General features: G+C 37.9%; 1 long non-coding RNA gene and 1 pseudogene across 2 annotated transcripts in view; both read right to left on the reverse strand.

The window, feature by feature from the left end:
* The window catches only part of LOC129045175 (uncharacterized), a 106,648-nt gene that overhangs the window by 69,227 nt on the left and 21,419 nt on the right, over positions 1-16,002 (reverse strand). The window lies entirely within an intron of this gene.
* LOC129045068 (FAS-associated factor 2-like) lies at positions 2,895-4,810 on the reverse strand (annotated as a pseudogene).

Below are 16,002 nucleotides of genomic sequence, written 5' to 3' on the forward strand. Positions count from 1 at the left end.
AAGGAGGGAATCCTCCCTTACTCATTCTACAAAGCCAGTATCACCCTGATAACAAAGCCAGGCAAGGACACAACAAAAAAAGAAAACTATAGGCCAATATCCCTGATAAACATAGACACAAAATCCTCAGCAAAATACTAGCAAACCAACAGTACATCAAAAAGAACATCATGATGGGTTTTATTCCAAGGATGCAAGGATGGTTCAACATACACAAATCAATAAATGGGATACACCACACTAACAGAATTAAAAACAAAAATCACATGATCATCTCAACAGATGCAGAAAAAAGATTTGATAAAATTCATTATTTCTTCATGATAAAAAACCTCAACAAACTAGGCATCAAAGGAACATATGTCAAAATAATAAAAGCCATATATGACAAATCCACAGCCAACATCACATTGAATACGGAAAAGCTAAAAGCATTCTCCCTAAGAACTGGAACAAGACAAGGATGCCCACTTTTACCACTCCTATTCAACATGGTATTGGAATCCTACCTATGGAAAGAAATAAAAGGCATCCAAATTAGAAAGAGGAAGTCAAAGTATCTCTGTTCACTGATGATATGATCTTATCTCTAGAAAAATCCTAACACTCCTCCAAAGAGTTTTAGATTTGATTGATGACTTCAGTCAAATTTCAGGATACAAAATCAAGATACAAAAATCAGCAGCATGTCTATCCACCAATAAAATGAAGCTGAGAACCAAATCAAGAACTCAATCCCTTTTACAATAGCTAGAAAAATAAAATAAAATACCTAGAAATACATTTAACCAAGGAGGTAAAAGATCTTTATGAGAAGAACTACAAAACACTGATGAAAGAAATTGTACGTGACACAAACAAATGGAAAAACATCCCATGCTTGTGAATTAGAAAAATCAATATTGTTAAAATGATCATACTGTCCAAAACAATCTACATATTAAATGCAATTCCTATCAAATTACCAATGTCATTTGTCATGGAATTAGGGAAAAAAATCCTAAAATTCCAATGGAATGCAAAAAGAGCCTGAATAGCCAAAGAAATCCTAAGCAAAGAGAACAAAGCTAGAATAAAGCATCACCTTACCTGACTTGAAATTATACTATGACGCTATAGTAACCAAAACACCATAATACTGGTATAAAATAGACACATAGATCAATGGAACAGAACAAAGACCAGGAATAAACTACACCTACAACAGACAACATCAACAAAAACATATACTGCGAAAAAGACACACTTTTCAACAAATGATTCTGGGAACATTGAATAACCATATGCAGAAGAATGAAACTGGACTCATATCTCTCACCATATGTAAAAATTAACTCAAGATAGATTAAAGACTTAAATATAAGACCTGAAACTATAAAAATCCTAGAAGAACACCTCAGAAAAACTCTTCTAAATGTTGGCCTAGGCAAAGAATTTCTGACTGTCATCAAAAACAAATACAACAAAAACAGATATAGACACATGGGACTTAATTGAACTAAAAGCTTCCATATAGCAAAAGGAATAATTAACAGAGTAAACAGGCAACCTACAGAATGGGAAAAAAATGTTTGTAAACTATGCATCTGACAAAGGGCTAATATCTAGAATCTACAAGGAATTCAAACTCAACAAGAAAAAAATAGATAACCCCATTAAAAATGGGCAAAAGACATGAACAGGTATTTTTCAAAAGAAGATATACAAGCAGCCCACAAACAGGTAAAAAGGCTCAACATCACTAGTCATCATTGAAATGCAAATTAAAACTACAATGAGATACCATCTTATATCAGTCAGAATAGTTATTATTAAAAAGTCAAAAAACAGATATCAGTGAGAATGTGGCGAAAAGGGAATGCATATACATTGTTGGTGAGAATGTAAATTGGTACAATCTCTATGGAAAACAGTATGGAGATTTCTCAAATAACTGAAAATAGAACTACCATTCAAGCCAGCAATACCACTATTAGATGTCTACCCAAATCAAAAGGGCACCTGCACTCATATGTTTACTGCAGCACCATTCACAATAACAAAGTCATGAAATAAGTCTAAGTGTTAATCAATAGATGATTGGATAAAGAAAATGTGACATATATATACCATGGAATACTATGCAACCATAAAAATAATGAAATCATGTATTTTGCATCAACATGGATGGAGCTGGAGGCCATTATTCTAAATAAAATAACTCAGAAACAGAAAGTCAAACATAGCATGTCCTCACGTCTAAGTGGGAGTTAAACAGAAGGTATACATGGACGTCAGAGGGCAATAATAGATATTGGCGACTCCAAAGGGTGAGAGGGGCCAGGTGTGGTGGCTCACGCCTATAATCCCAGCACTTTGGGAGGCCAAGGCAGTCAGATTGCTTGAGGCCAGGAGTTTGAGACCAGCCTGGCCAACATGGTGAAACCGCACCTCTACTAAAAATACAAAAATTAGCTGGGCATGGTGGCAGGTGCCTGTAATCCCAGCTTCTTGGGAGACTGAGGCAGAGAATCACTTGACCCCAGGAGGCAGAGGTTGTAATCAGCCAAGATCACGCCACTGCACTCCAGCCTGGGCAACAGAGTAAGACTCTTGTCTCAAAATAAATAAATAAATACATTTTTTTAAAGGTGAGAGAGTGGCAGAGGGGGTAAAGGTTGAAAAATTACTTACTGGGTACAATGTTCACTATTCAGGTCATGGGTACACTAAAAGCCTAAAGTTCACCACTACACAATATATCCACGTTACAAAACTGCACTTATACCCCCTAAATCGGTGGAAATAATTTTAGAAAATCATTGCCTATTCCAATTTCATGAATATATTCATCTATGCCTTCTTCTTGAAACTTTTTTTTTCAGCCCCCTTGGTCATTGCAAAACAGAAACAAAATTATTCATAAATTGTGGGCAGTTCAAGGAACATCTCTGCTGTGTACTTTCTCTTCCCTCTCCTCTCCAGAGGTGGGAGAAGCAAGTCCTCAGAAGATGCTGCAAGTAGCTGGTTGGTGGAAGTTTTTCACTTTATTTTCCATAAAACCAAGAATCAATGAGAACCAGTGGGAATGTCCCCTTCCCCAGTTGGGGCAATGGATGAGTTGAAGGGGAAGAGTCTCTGTTTACTGGACGGTGCATGTGCATAGGCCATCGAGAAAAGGTGAGCTTGCTGCGTGGGTACGTTCATTGCTAACCTTGGGTACGCACAAACAGGTTGTGATGTCTTGCAGGCAACATGGCTTCTGATCCTTCCTTTGGATGCAGCAGTCTTTTAAAAAATATATTGTATAATAATAATATGAATTTCTCTCGGGTTTTTTTTTTCTGTTTTGTTTGTGTGTTTTTCTGTTTCACTTAGGGATGGGAGTAGGAGGAGAGAGGAAGAAAAAATGTCATTTGTGTATTAGATCCTAAACAAACAGAACTCCTGTATGGCTGAGTCCAACCTCCTGCAGCATAGGGAAATTGGGCAGCACTTGCCTGGAAAAACTGGCTTCAATCGGAAGCTTTTCAGGGCTTTTTTTCAAGGAGAATAAGAAGTCATGGATTATTGTTAGAGACTGTGAAAAGTGGAATCATCTCCCTACTTGAGAATCACTGTGTAATTTGAAGATAATCTTGACATTTTCAGGGTCATCGGGGAAATTTCAGGTGGCAGGCATTCCAACTTCCTTTCCTTTTCCTCCTGTAAATTCCGCTACCATCTCTTCTCTGCCAGCTTTTGCTCTTGCACCTCCTCCTCCTTCTGCTGCTTAAGCTCCCACTCCTCCTATTTCTTCGTTTCTTTCTCCTGGTCAGCCCTGGGAGAAGCCAGGTAGGCCTCATCCTGCTTTTGTCTCAACACCTGGGTCTGGTATCTTTCTTCCCTTTCCAGGCATTCTGACACCAGGTAAGTCTGGTTTGTATCCATGATAGATGTCAGTTGGTTAATGAGGTCATACTGTTGAAGGAGGCCTTCTAGCCATCCCACCACAGTCATCCGCTGATCCTTCAGCATCACCATGGCCAGGAATGGACAGGTGTTCTCTCATAAAGCCTGCGAGACCCTGTATCCCTCAGACTTGTCTGTAGAGCATGCCCAGAAGAGCACCCTAGAGAAAGAATTTTAGTGAAATAACTTTGGGTTCACAGAGTGCATTGCAACAAAACTTATCAGAGACCTGTTGATCATCTCCAAGAAGATAAACCAAAGAGTGAAGCTCCAGCTTGGCATCATTAAGTGCCTGGCTGTGTGTTCTGGGCTAGAAGACAAGGTGTGCCCTCCCATATTTCTATTCAAACGCTAGCATAAATGAAACAATGTACCCAACAGGGTCAGTGATCTGGCTGAGAAGGTCAAGCCATATAAAACAAAGGGCAAACCTAAATATATCAAGTATTGTGTAATAGGTAGACTGGAATGGAAGCATTATCAGGTAATAACCCCATCCAAGCAGACCCCTCGGTTGTGGTCTTGAGACAACATAGCTGTAGATCCTGTGGTCAGCTGTATTACCCTGCAGGGGTGGGGACAAAGGCAGGTTGAAAACACTCCATACACCATCTTGCTCATTCAAGCTGTCCTGTTCAGCAACCTCTATGTTCCAGTTATGCTGCTCCAAGGTATGGTGACACTGATCCATAGATTCTATGCCAGTTAGATCCTGAAACTGCAGCAGCTTCTCTGTCTGCTCCTGTGTTAGATCCTGCTTCTCAGACATTGCCTCTATGCTCCTGCAGAGTTTTATTACTTAACCTTTTATATCTATATCTAATATATCTGCAATTGCTTTTGAGTGAGAGCAGGGTAAAAATTCATTTTCCTATGGATATCAAATTGTCCCAGCACCACTTATTGAAGACTTTCATTTCATTACTATACTGCAGTTTCATCTTTGTCATTAATCAGATAACTGCATATATTGTGGGTTTGTTTTCAGATTTTCTATTCTGTTGCATCGGTCTATTTGTCTATCCTCAGGCCCATGAGCTTTGTTATTTTAGCAATGTAACAAGTCACAATATCTGGTAGTCTAAGTCCCCAGCCTTCTTCAGAATTGTCTTGACTGTTCTTGGTTCTTTGCATTTCTAGATGAATTTTAGGATAAATTTGTAAATTTCCACAGGAGGAACAAAAACAACTACTGGGACTGTTAACTAAAATTGAATTAACCAATAAATTCATTTGGAAAAAATTGATGTCTGGGTGGTTTTGTGATGGACTGATTTAGCTAGGCAATACTGTATCTCCCAGAATTCTTTTCCCTGATGATTTTTGGTTAGGGTGGACCATAGGAGGCCTTTCTTGCAACAGATTTGGAGAGCAGAAGTAAAGTAGCAGCTATAATTTTTATGTTCATATGTCAGAGCAGGCGTTGTTATAGCTCACGTACATTGTAGCTAATCTCTTGGCTCACCTTTGTTGGTGCGGAAACAACAGTCAGGTTGTAATTGCTCCAAAGTACTCTGAATCCTCTTTCAACCCCTCCAACTCCTTAGCAAGTGGCACTAGTTTCTCCTGCTGGACACCCACATCACCAAGACTAGAGGCAATGAGACTTAAGCTGATCTAGGTTCTGCCTCTGTTCTACCCCCTAATATCCTTCTTTCCTTCTCAACTGTCTGTCGTACAGATTTCAAGGTCCAGCATTGGACACAGAGACAACAGCCTTATAGAGGCTGTTTTACCAGCTCCTATATTGTGCAAGGTTAAATTCCTATAACAAATCATACATACATATGCATGTGTTTATATTTATGTACATATATATAGTGTGTGTGCACATGTGCATGTATGTGTGTACAGTCATGAGTTGCTTAATGATGACGATACATTCTAAGAAATGTGTCATTAAGCAATTTCATCATTGTATAAATATCATAGAGTGTACCTACCCAAACCTAGATGGTACAGCCTACTCCACAGCTAGGTTATATGGTATAGCCTATTGCTCCTAGGGGACAAAGCTGTACAGTATGTTACTGTACTGAATACTCCAGGCAATTGGTAACACAATGATATTTGTGTATCTAAACATATTTAAAGAGCATATGCTTGCTCTATGCTATTACCACTGCTACAGCATCACTAGGTAGCATAAAGTTTTCAGCTCCATTATAACATTATAACATTGTATATGCAGTCTGTCATTGACCAAAACTTTGTTATGAGATGCGTAAGTGTATTTATTTGTTTATCTTATCTTAGTGGTTCTGCCTCTCTGATTGAAACCTGACTGATACAAACATCTTTACAATATTGGGTTTTCCAATTCTTGAACATGCTATATCCCTCTACTAATTTGGTTATCTTTAATTTCTCTCAATAATAATTTGTAATTTTTTGGCATGATCTTGCCCATGTTTTATTATATTTATTCCTAGTTATTTGATGGTTTTGATGCAAATGTACATTTTATCTTTTTAATTTTCACTTGCAAATGTTTGTTTCTGGTATATAAAATACAAATTAATTTTTTTATTTTGATCATGTATCTTGCAGCCTTGCTTAAAGTCAGTTATTAATTTTAATAGCTCATGAACTCTTTTGATTTTCTACATACACACTCATGTCATCTGAGCTGATGTGAGCTTCCTTCTTCCTTTTCTTGCCTTTTTGGACTGGATAGGACCTCCAATAAAATGCTTAGTAGAAATGGTGATAGAAGAGAACCTTGTCTCATTGCCCATCTCAAAGGGATGTCTTTAAATACTTTACTCTTCAATATTATATTTTCTTTAGGTTTTTCTGTAAATACTCCTTATCTTATAAAAGAGATTCTTTCCATTCTTAGTTTGCTAAGAGTTTTTATCACAACTATTCTTTGCATTATCAAATGCTTTTTCTGTATCCAATAGTAGGTCATATGATTTTCCCATTTTTTCTGTTAATGTGATGAGTTACACTGATTAATTTTCAAATGTCAAACCAACCTCAACAAAAGCCAATTTGGTCATGATTATTGTCTTTTTATATATTGATAAATTCAATTTGCTAACATTTTGTTTAGAATTCTTCCATTTCTGGTTTTGAAAGAGATTGGCGTATAATTTTCATTTCTTAAATGTCATTTTCAAACTTTGGTCCTAAGGTAATGCTAGCCTCTTAAAATTAGTTAGGAGTATTTTACCTTTTTATATTATCTGAGGAAGTTGTGTAAGATTAGTGTTACCTCTTCCTTAAATATTTGAAAGAATTCACCCATAAGGTTGTCTGGGCCTGAATACTTCTTTATGGGAAGGTTTTAAATTACAGAAGCAACTTATTTAGTAGCTTTGAGTCTATACAACATTGGCAAGTTGTGTTTAATATCATCTTTTTATATTTCTCATGCCTACAAAATCTGTAGAAATGTCCATTTTTCATTTCTGATGTTGGAATTGTGTGCTTGCTTGCTCTCATTTGCTCATGCTATCTCCCTCTTTCTCTCTTTCCCTTTGATTTATTTGCTAGAGGCTGTCAAATTTATTATTATTTTCCAAGATCCCACTTTTCGTTGTGTTGGTTCTCTCTATTGTGCACGTTTTCTATTTAATTAATTTCTTTTCTTACATTTATTATTTACTTCCTTCTACTTTTGTAGATTTATTTTGCTGGGTTTTTTCTAGGTTTTTTAGATAAATATTTAGAGTCTTCATTTCAACCTTCCTTATTTTCTTTTTTTTCTTTTTCTTTTTTTTTCTTTTTTCTTTTCTTTTTTTTTTTTTTTTTTTTTTTTTTTTTTTTTTTTTTTTGAGACAGAGTCTCTCGCTCTGTCGCCCAGGCTGGAGCGCGGTGGCGCGATGTCGGCTCACTGCAAGCTCTGCCTCCCAGGTTCATGCCGTTCTCCTGCCTCAGCCTCCCGAGTAGCTGGGACTACAGGCACCCGCCACCAAGCCCTGCTAATTTTTTTGTATTTTTTAGTGGAGACGGGGTTTCGCCGTGTTAGCCAGGATGGTCTCGATCTCCTGACCTCGTGATCCGACCGCCTCAGCCTCCCAAAGAGCTGGGATTACAGGCGTGAGCCACCGCGCCGGGCCAACCTTCCTTATTTTCTAATAGTATGCATTTTAAAGCTGTAAAATTCTCTATAAGCACAGCTTTAGTAGAAGCTATGCGTTTTAATGTTATATTTTCGTTATTATTCAATTCAAAACACTATCTAGTTTCCAAGTTCTTATTTGAGCGCTAATGTATTTAGAATTATATTGCTTAATTTAATAACAGTTGAGGGTTTTCCAGTTAACTGTCATTGATATCTAGCTGGATTTCACTGTTTCAGAGACACAATCTGTATGGTTTTAAACCTTTGAAAACTTCATGTATACTTTATGGCTCAGCATATGGTCAATTTTAATAAATGTTCCACGTACACTTGAATTGAATGCATATTCTGTTGTTGTTGGTTGTAATGTTCTATACGTGTGTTAGGTTAAATTTTGTTAATCATATTGTTCAGATCTTCTATATAGTTGCTAATGTTTTGTCTGTTTGTTCTACCAACTTTTGAGAGAGCTATGTGAAAGCATCCCACAATGACTGTGGGTTTTCCTATTTCTCCTGGTTCTGTAAGATTTTTGCTTCATATACTTTAAAACCATTTACTGAGTGTATATAGGTATAAACTTGTTATATCTTTCTAAAGGATTCACCCTGTCTTACTCAGTTTGGGCAGCTATAACGAAACATCCTAGACTGAATGACTTAAACATTCAACATTTATTTCTCACAGCTTTGGATGCTAGGAGATCCAAGATCAAGGTACCAGCACATTCATTGTCTGTGAAGGCCTTCTTTCTTATTTGCACATGGCTGCTTTTTTTAATCCTCACATGGCAGAGACAGAGATAATCTCTCTCATGTCTCTTATTATAAGTGCACTAATCCCATCATGAGACTCCACTTTCCAACCTCATGAACTACTTCCCAAAGGCCCCACTTCCATATACCATCACAATGGGAATTAGGGCTTCGATAGAGGAATTTGAAGGGGGAACAGAAACATCCAATCTATAGCACACCTGTTCAAAATCATTAAATGTTTCTCTATTTCTAGTAATATTTCCTGCCTTAAAGTGTTCTTGTTTATATTGATATAGCTACATTCATTTTCTTTTGACTAGAATTTGCATGATATACTTTTTAATCCATTTACTTTAAACTGTCTACGTTCTTATATCAAGCTATGTTTCTTACAAGCAGCTATAGCAGAGTTTTGTTTTCTATCCAATTTCTGACAATCTTTTAATTGGAATGTTCAGTCCATTTACATTTAATACAATATAATAAGAAATATATAATATCATTACTAATATGTCTACCATTTTATTACTTGTTATATATCTCACCCAACTGAGTTTTTTTCTCTCATTTCTTACTTTCCTTTGGATTTAATTAAATAATGCAATATTATTCTATTTTTCCATCTATTAATTACTTATACTTTTTTAGTTGTTCTTTTGGTGATTAGCCTAAATACTGCACTTTATTACAGTCTATATTAGTTTTCTAGGGCTGGCATAACAAATTACCTCAAACTAAATGGCTTATAACAACAAAAATATTATAGTTCTGGAGACTAGAAGTCCAAAATCAAGATGTGAGCAGGTTTAGTTCCTTCTGAGGGCTCTGAGAAACAGCCTGTTCCATGCTTCTCTCCTAGCTTCTGATGACAGCCAGCAATCTTTGGCATTCCTTGGTGTGATGGTTAATAATGAGTGTCAACTTGATTGGATTAAAGGATGCAAAATACTGCCCCTGGTGTGTCTGTGTGGGTGTTGCCAAAGGAGATTAACATTTGAGTCAGTGGACTGGGAAAGGCAGACCCACCCTCAATCTGGGCAGGCACAATCTAATCAGCTGCCAGTGTGGCCAGAATAAAAAGCAGGCAGAAGAACGTGGAGAGATTAGACTGGCTTAGCCTCCCAGCCTACATCTTTCTCCTGTGCTGGATGCTTCCTGCCCTCAAACAGGCTCCAGGTTCTTGAGCTTTGGAACTCAGACTGGCTTCCTTTCTCCTCAGCTTGCAGACAGCCTATTGTGGGACCTTGTGATCATGTGAGTTAATACTCCTTAACATACTCCTTTTTATATATACATCTATCCTATTAGTTCTGTCCCACTAGAGAACCCTGACTAATACACTTGACTTGTAGGTGTATCACTCCAATCTAATCTCTGCCTCCATCTTCCCATGGTATTTTCTCTGTATCTCTTGTCCTCACATGGCTGTTTTCTACTCTATGGTGTCATTCTACTCCAGTATGCCCTCATCTCTACTTTAATTACATTGGAAATGACCCTGTTTCCAAATAAGGTCACATTTTGAAGTACTGGAGTTAGGACTTCAACATACCTTTTGGGGAGGACAGAATTTAACCATAACACAGCCTAAAAATTTTTTTTTACCACTTCCCTGACAATGCTAGTACTTTAGAACACTTTAACTCCATTTACCATATCTTGTCTTTTGTTTTGTTGTTATTGTATATTCAATTTTATACATTTTACATTTTTTAAATTTTTCCTTTTGTTTTCCTTTTTTTTGAGACAGTGTCTTGCTCTGTTGCCCAGGCTGCTGGAGTGCAGTGGCATGATCATGAATCACTGCAGCCTCAAACTCCTGGGCTCAAGTGATCCTTCCATCTCAGCCTCCTGAGTAGCTAGAACTACAGGCACACACCACCATGCCCAATTAATTTTTGTAGAGATGGGTCTCACTATGTTGCCCAGGCGGGTTTTGAACTGGCCTTGAGAGATCATCTCACCTCATCCTCCCAAAGTGCTGGGATTACAAGCATAAGCCACCAGAACTGGTGAAATTCTGTATGTTTTAAATTTTAAACAGCATTACTATTGTTGCTTTATACAGTCAAAATCCATTCATATATACCCATATATTTAACTCTTTCATTACTCTTCATTTTTTTTTTGCACTTTCTTTTTCCATCTTAGAACATTTTCTGTCCCAGTTTTTCCTAGTCTGCTGGGACTCCAGTTACATATATGTCAGACCTGTTCATTACGTCCCATTTGTCCCTGGTGAAATTCTTTTTTTTCTTAATCTATTTTCTCCATATTTTTCTCTATTTTCTTGAATACATTTATTATAGTCATATTAAAATATTTGTTGACAGCTATAATTCTGGATCACCTGTCTTATTTCTCTCCCCCTCTCTCTTGCTCTCTGCCTCTCTCTCTTTCTCCGTCATTTTGTCCTATTTCTTGGTATGCTTGATACTTTTTGATTGACAGTCAGACTCTCTTGAAAAATTACAGAAGTTCTGGATGCTGAAGGAATCTCCAGAGAGGGCTCACCCTTTCCTCTGATAGGTAGGTAGAATTCGAACCAGCCACTTCAATTCAATCAGGAACTGAGCTAACTCAAAGTTAGGCTGCAGTTTTACTAAGGCTTTTTCCACCTCTTTTTTTATTTATTTATTTATTTTAGAGACACTCTGTTGCCCAGGCTGGAGTGCAGTGGCGAAATCCTAGCTCACTGAAGGCTCAGACTCCTGGGCTCAAGCAATTCTCCCACCTCAGGTTCCCAAGCGGCTAGGACTACAGGTGCATGCCACCATGTCCAGCTAAATTTTTTTATGCATATTTTGTAGAGACAGGGTCTCACTTCATTGCCTAGACTGGTCTCAAACTCCTGGCCTCAAGCACCTCAGCCTCCCAAATTGCTGGAATTACAGGTGTGAGCCACTGCACACAGCCTCTTTCTACCTTTGTATTACTACCACCCTAGAGCATAGCTGCTTAAATTCCAACTAAAAGCCTGGGACTTCTCCAGGTTCCAGCCTCCATGTCACGTTCTGAACTCTAATCCTTGACTCCTCAGCCATGTACAACTGCCAGGAACTCCATTCTGCTTTGCCTGGCTTCTTAGGTTCCTGAATTTTACAGCTTCAGAATTCAGCAAAATGGAAAAAAAAACAAACAAACAAAAAAACAAAAAAAAACCCACCTTGCTGGGCATGGTGGCTCAATCCTGTAATCCCAGCACAAAGTGTGACGATTTCTTGAACTCAGGAGTTTGAGACCAGCCTGGGCAACGTAAGGAGACCCCGTCTCTACAAAAAATAATAATGATAATAAAACAATTATTCAGGCATGCTGACATGTGCCTGTAGTCCCAGCTACTTAGGAGGCTGAATTGGGAAGGTCACTAGAGTCCGGAGATTGAGGCTGCAGTGAGCTGTGATTGTGTCAATGCACTCCACCCTGGGCAACAGGGAAACCCTGTCTCAAAAAACAAACAAAAAAAAATGGTCAATTGCTTGGCCCAGCTTTCTGTCCCTCCAGTCTACAATATGTATTTCTTCACACCCACAGGATTGACAAATGCTCTGATGGCTACTCTGTCTTCCAGCAAAAGCCCTTTCCCCAGGCCCTTTACTGAGTTTTCAGCGACATTCCTTGAGCCCAGAATTGTGAAACTCCCCATGGGAAAACATTGCTGCAGAATGTCCTTTCAGCTCTCCATGGTTCTCATCTCTCCAGAATCTTGACCTCTCGAGTTCTGCATTGCCTTAGCAGCTTCCCAATACCCATAAAGAGCTTTTGGGTTTTTTTAAATCCAATTTTTATACTTTTTCTTAAAGGGTGCATTTTTCTGCCGTTAAGTTACTCTGCCTGGCTAAAAGTAGAAGTCCTAACCACAGAGTTTAGATCTTCCCTTTCAATGAAGCTATTGATTATGTTCAGGAAGTTAGACTGCTAAATAAGAGAGTTTCTCATTTTTTTCATCAGGTATATCATGGACTTTAAATCCAAACTGTATAGTAGTTAGTGTGCCCTATGGGAAAACATGAATTTAAATTAACAAGAGAATATGTCATTGGACTATTTTATCAAGAAACGAATGAGAAAAATAAATATGCAAAATAAAAAACAAAATGTACAATTAATAAAATACATTGAAAACAAATTTTATTCAAGATTGAAGCAAAAATGTTAAATTTATTTTATGTTGGTATAGACAACTTAATCAAACTATAAAATAAAAGTGGAATTCTTTCCAAAAGTGGTATAGCTCAGTGAATTACTAGCAGAGGCTTTTTTTAACCTCAGATGTACAGAACTGAGTTGATAATATTAATTTCTTAGCAAGCTATCATCATTTATCCATGTTAAACCCCACTTTTTAAATTTTTTAATGTAATTATTAGCTTTTTCCTTTATCTCAAATCCCCAGTTCTCAATTCAATTTCCTTTCATAAGCTCTATCTTTTATGTATTTTAATTGATACATAATCATTATACATATTTATGGGGTACATAGTGATTGTTTGTTTATTTGTTTGTTTGTTTTCAACACAAGGTCTGGCTCTATCCCCCAGGCTGGAGTGCAGTGGCATGATCTTGGCCCACTGCAACCTCTGCCTCCCAGGCTCAAGCCATCCTCCTACCTCAGCCTCTGGAGTAGTTGGGACTACATGCACATGCCACCACACCTGGCTAATTTTTGCAGTTTTAATAGAGATGGAGTTTCACCGTGTTGCCCAGGCTGGTCTCGAACTCCTGGGCTCAAGCAATCCGTCCACCTCAGCCTACAGTGATGTTTTGATACATACAAAGTATAGTGATCAGATCAGGGTAATTAGCATATCCATCATTTCAAACATTTATCATTTCTTTGTGCTGGGAACATTCAAGATCCTTCTTCTAGATATTTGAAACTATGTAATACATTATTGTTAACTATAGTCATCCTGCAGTACCATAGAACACTAGAACTTTTTCCTCTTATCTAGCTAGTTTTATAGTTTTGGTCTCATATTTAGGTCTTTGTCATGCCAGACCCTTATTGACTTCAGTCAACAGAGGCTGAAGAAGAGGCCCAGAGCCAGTGAACAAGACATAGGGCTTATTGAGAAGACTTATATACAGGACAGTCCGGTGGCAACAGACTGGGCAGGAGAACCACAACTGCTTATAAAAAGCATGCAGTTTATATAGCATTTTCACGTAGCACCCTTCCCCTAGCAATCTCCACCTGGCAACCTTCATTTAACCCAAAACAAAGTACCTTGATCCCCTACGCTACCTGAGTTCCACAGGATATCCCAGAGGGTTCAGATGTTCCTCACAGATAAGGAATGAATCTGTGGGTTGGCTGTTCCCAGGTTCCTTAGCTCAGAAGTCTGAACATACATTCTTAAACCAGAGGGTCATTCTTAAGGTATGCTTAAGTTATTGCTGCCAGGTGTACCTGCCATACAGTCTTTGATCCATTTGAGTTTATTTTTGTATAGAGTGAGTGGGGAGAGAGAGATAAACATTTAGGTCCGGGAAGCTTGTCCATAATGAAACTATGGCAGGGGCCAGGAAGGAAGATTGTAAACAAATAATATTACCTTCCACCTTATTATTGTTATTATTTACAAAATTTTCATACACCCATGGGTCTATCTGAGTTTTAAATTCTGTTCCAAGGTTGGGCTCAGTGGCTCACGCCTGTAATCCCACCACTTTGGGAGAACTAGGCAGGAGGATAGCTTGAGCTAAGCAGTTCGAGACCAGCCTGGGCAACATAGTGAGACCTCATCTCCACAAAAAATTAGACAGGCATGGTGGCACGTGCCTGTAGTCCCAGCTACTTGGGAGGCTGAAGTGGGAGACCACTTGAGCCTAGGAGGTTGAAGCTACAGTGAGCCAAGTTCGCATCACTGCACTCAAGCCTTAGCAACAGAGTGAGACCCAGTCTCAAAAAAATAAATAAGTAAATTATGTTCCAATGGTCTAGTTTCCTGTTCCTCTGACAAAAACATAAGTTTTTATTATTATAACTCCATAATATACTTTCATGTCTTGTAGATTAGGCTCCTTTCTCTGCCCTTTTTTATAAAATTGACTTTCTTAATTTTTACTCCTTAATTATTCTATATAAATATTAGAAAAAGTTTGATTTCCTCAAAAATTCTAAAATTTTAATTAGAATTGCTTTTATTGATTAGTCAGGGGAGGACTGACATATCCATACAGTGATTTAAGATAATAAGAGACCATCTTACACTTCCTATGTTATTAAATAATACTAAGTGCAGGTGGGGATACTAGAAAACTGTCTATGGTTGGATGGAATGGTGCTGCCATTTTGGAGAACAGTATGGCAGTATTTAATAACATTAAATAGGCAGTATTTAATAACATTAAATACATGTAAATGTTATGATGTAGCACTTCCTCTAATGAGTTTTTACCCCAAAGAACAGTTGTAGAGATATACAAGGAGACATACACAAGATATTCATTGCAGTTGTTTGTGGTAACTAAGAGTTGGAGAAAACTTACATGTCCTTTTATAAAGTAATGGATAAGGAAACTATATAAGCATATGATCGAATATAATGCAATGATCAGAAGCTGCCATTGAGAAAAGCATGGTGGCAAGAAAGCAAAAATGAAACAGGTTTTAGAATTACATTTATTAAATAATTTAGGTGTGGTTACAGACATATGGAATTGACTAGAAGTAAATTGATCAGAACTCTATTAAGTTTTTGAAGGAATTATTTTGCCAAAAACAAAAACTAACAAATGGAGTCAACAACAGAAACTGGACTAAAAAAAAATTTTTTTGACTATTCTAGTCTTAAAATAACTTCTTGTAATCCTAACACTTTGGGAGGCTGAGGTAGAAGAATTGCTTGAGGCCAAGAGTTCAAGACCAACCTGGTCAACATAGTGAGACCCTGTCACAAAAAAGCAAACAACAACAACAAAAAACACAGGTCAGGCATGGCAGCTTACATCTGTAATCCCAGCACTTTGGGAGGCCGAGGTGGGCGGATCACTTGAAGCCAGGAGTTTGAGACCAGCCTGGCCAACATAGCAAAACCCCATCTCTACTAAAAATACAAAAATTAGCTGGCCGTGGTGGCACATGCCTGTAATCCCAGCTACTTGGGAGGCTGAGGCACAAAATCCGGTTGAGCCCCGGAGGCGGAGGTTACAGTGAGCCAAGATCACACCACTGCACTCCAGCCTGGGTGACAGAGGGAAACTGTCTCAAAAAACAAAGCAAAACAAAAAAGTCAG

Source organism: Pongo pygmaeus, chromosome 8 (genome assembly GCF_028885625.2).
Source record: "Pongo pygmaeus isolate AG05252 chromosome 8, NHGRI_mPonPyg2-v2.0_pri, whole genome shotgun sequence".
In the NCBI taxonomy this organism is placed as follows: domain Eukaryota; kingdom Metazoa; phylum Chordata; class Mammalia; order Primates; family Hominidae; genus Pongo; species Pongo pygmaeus.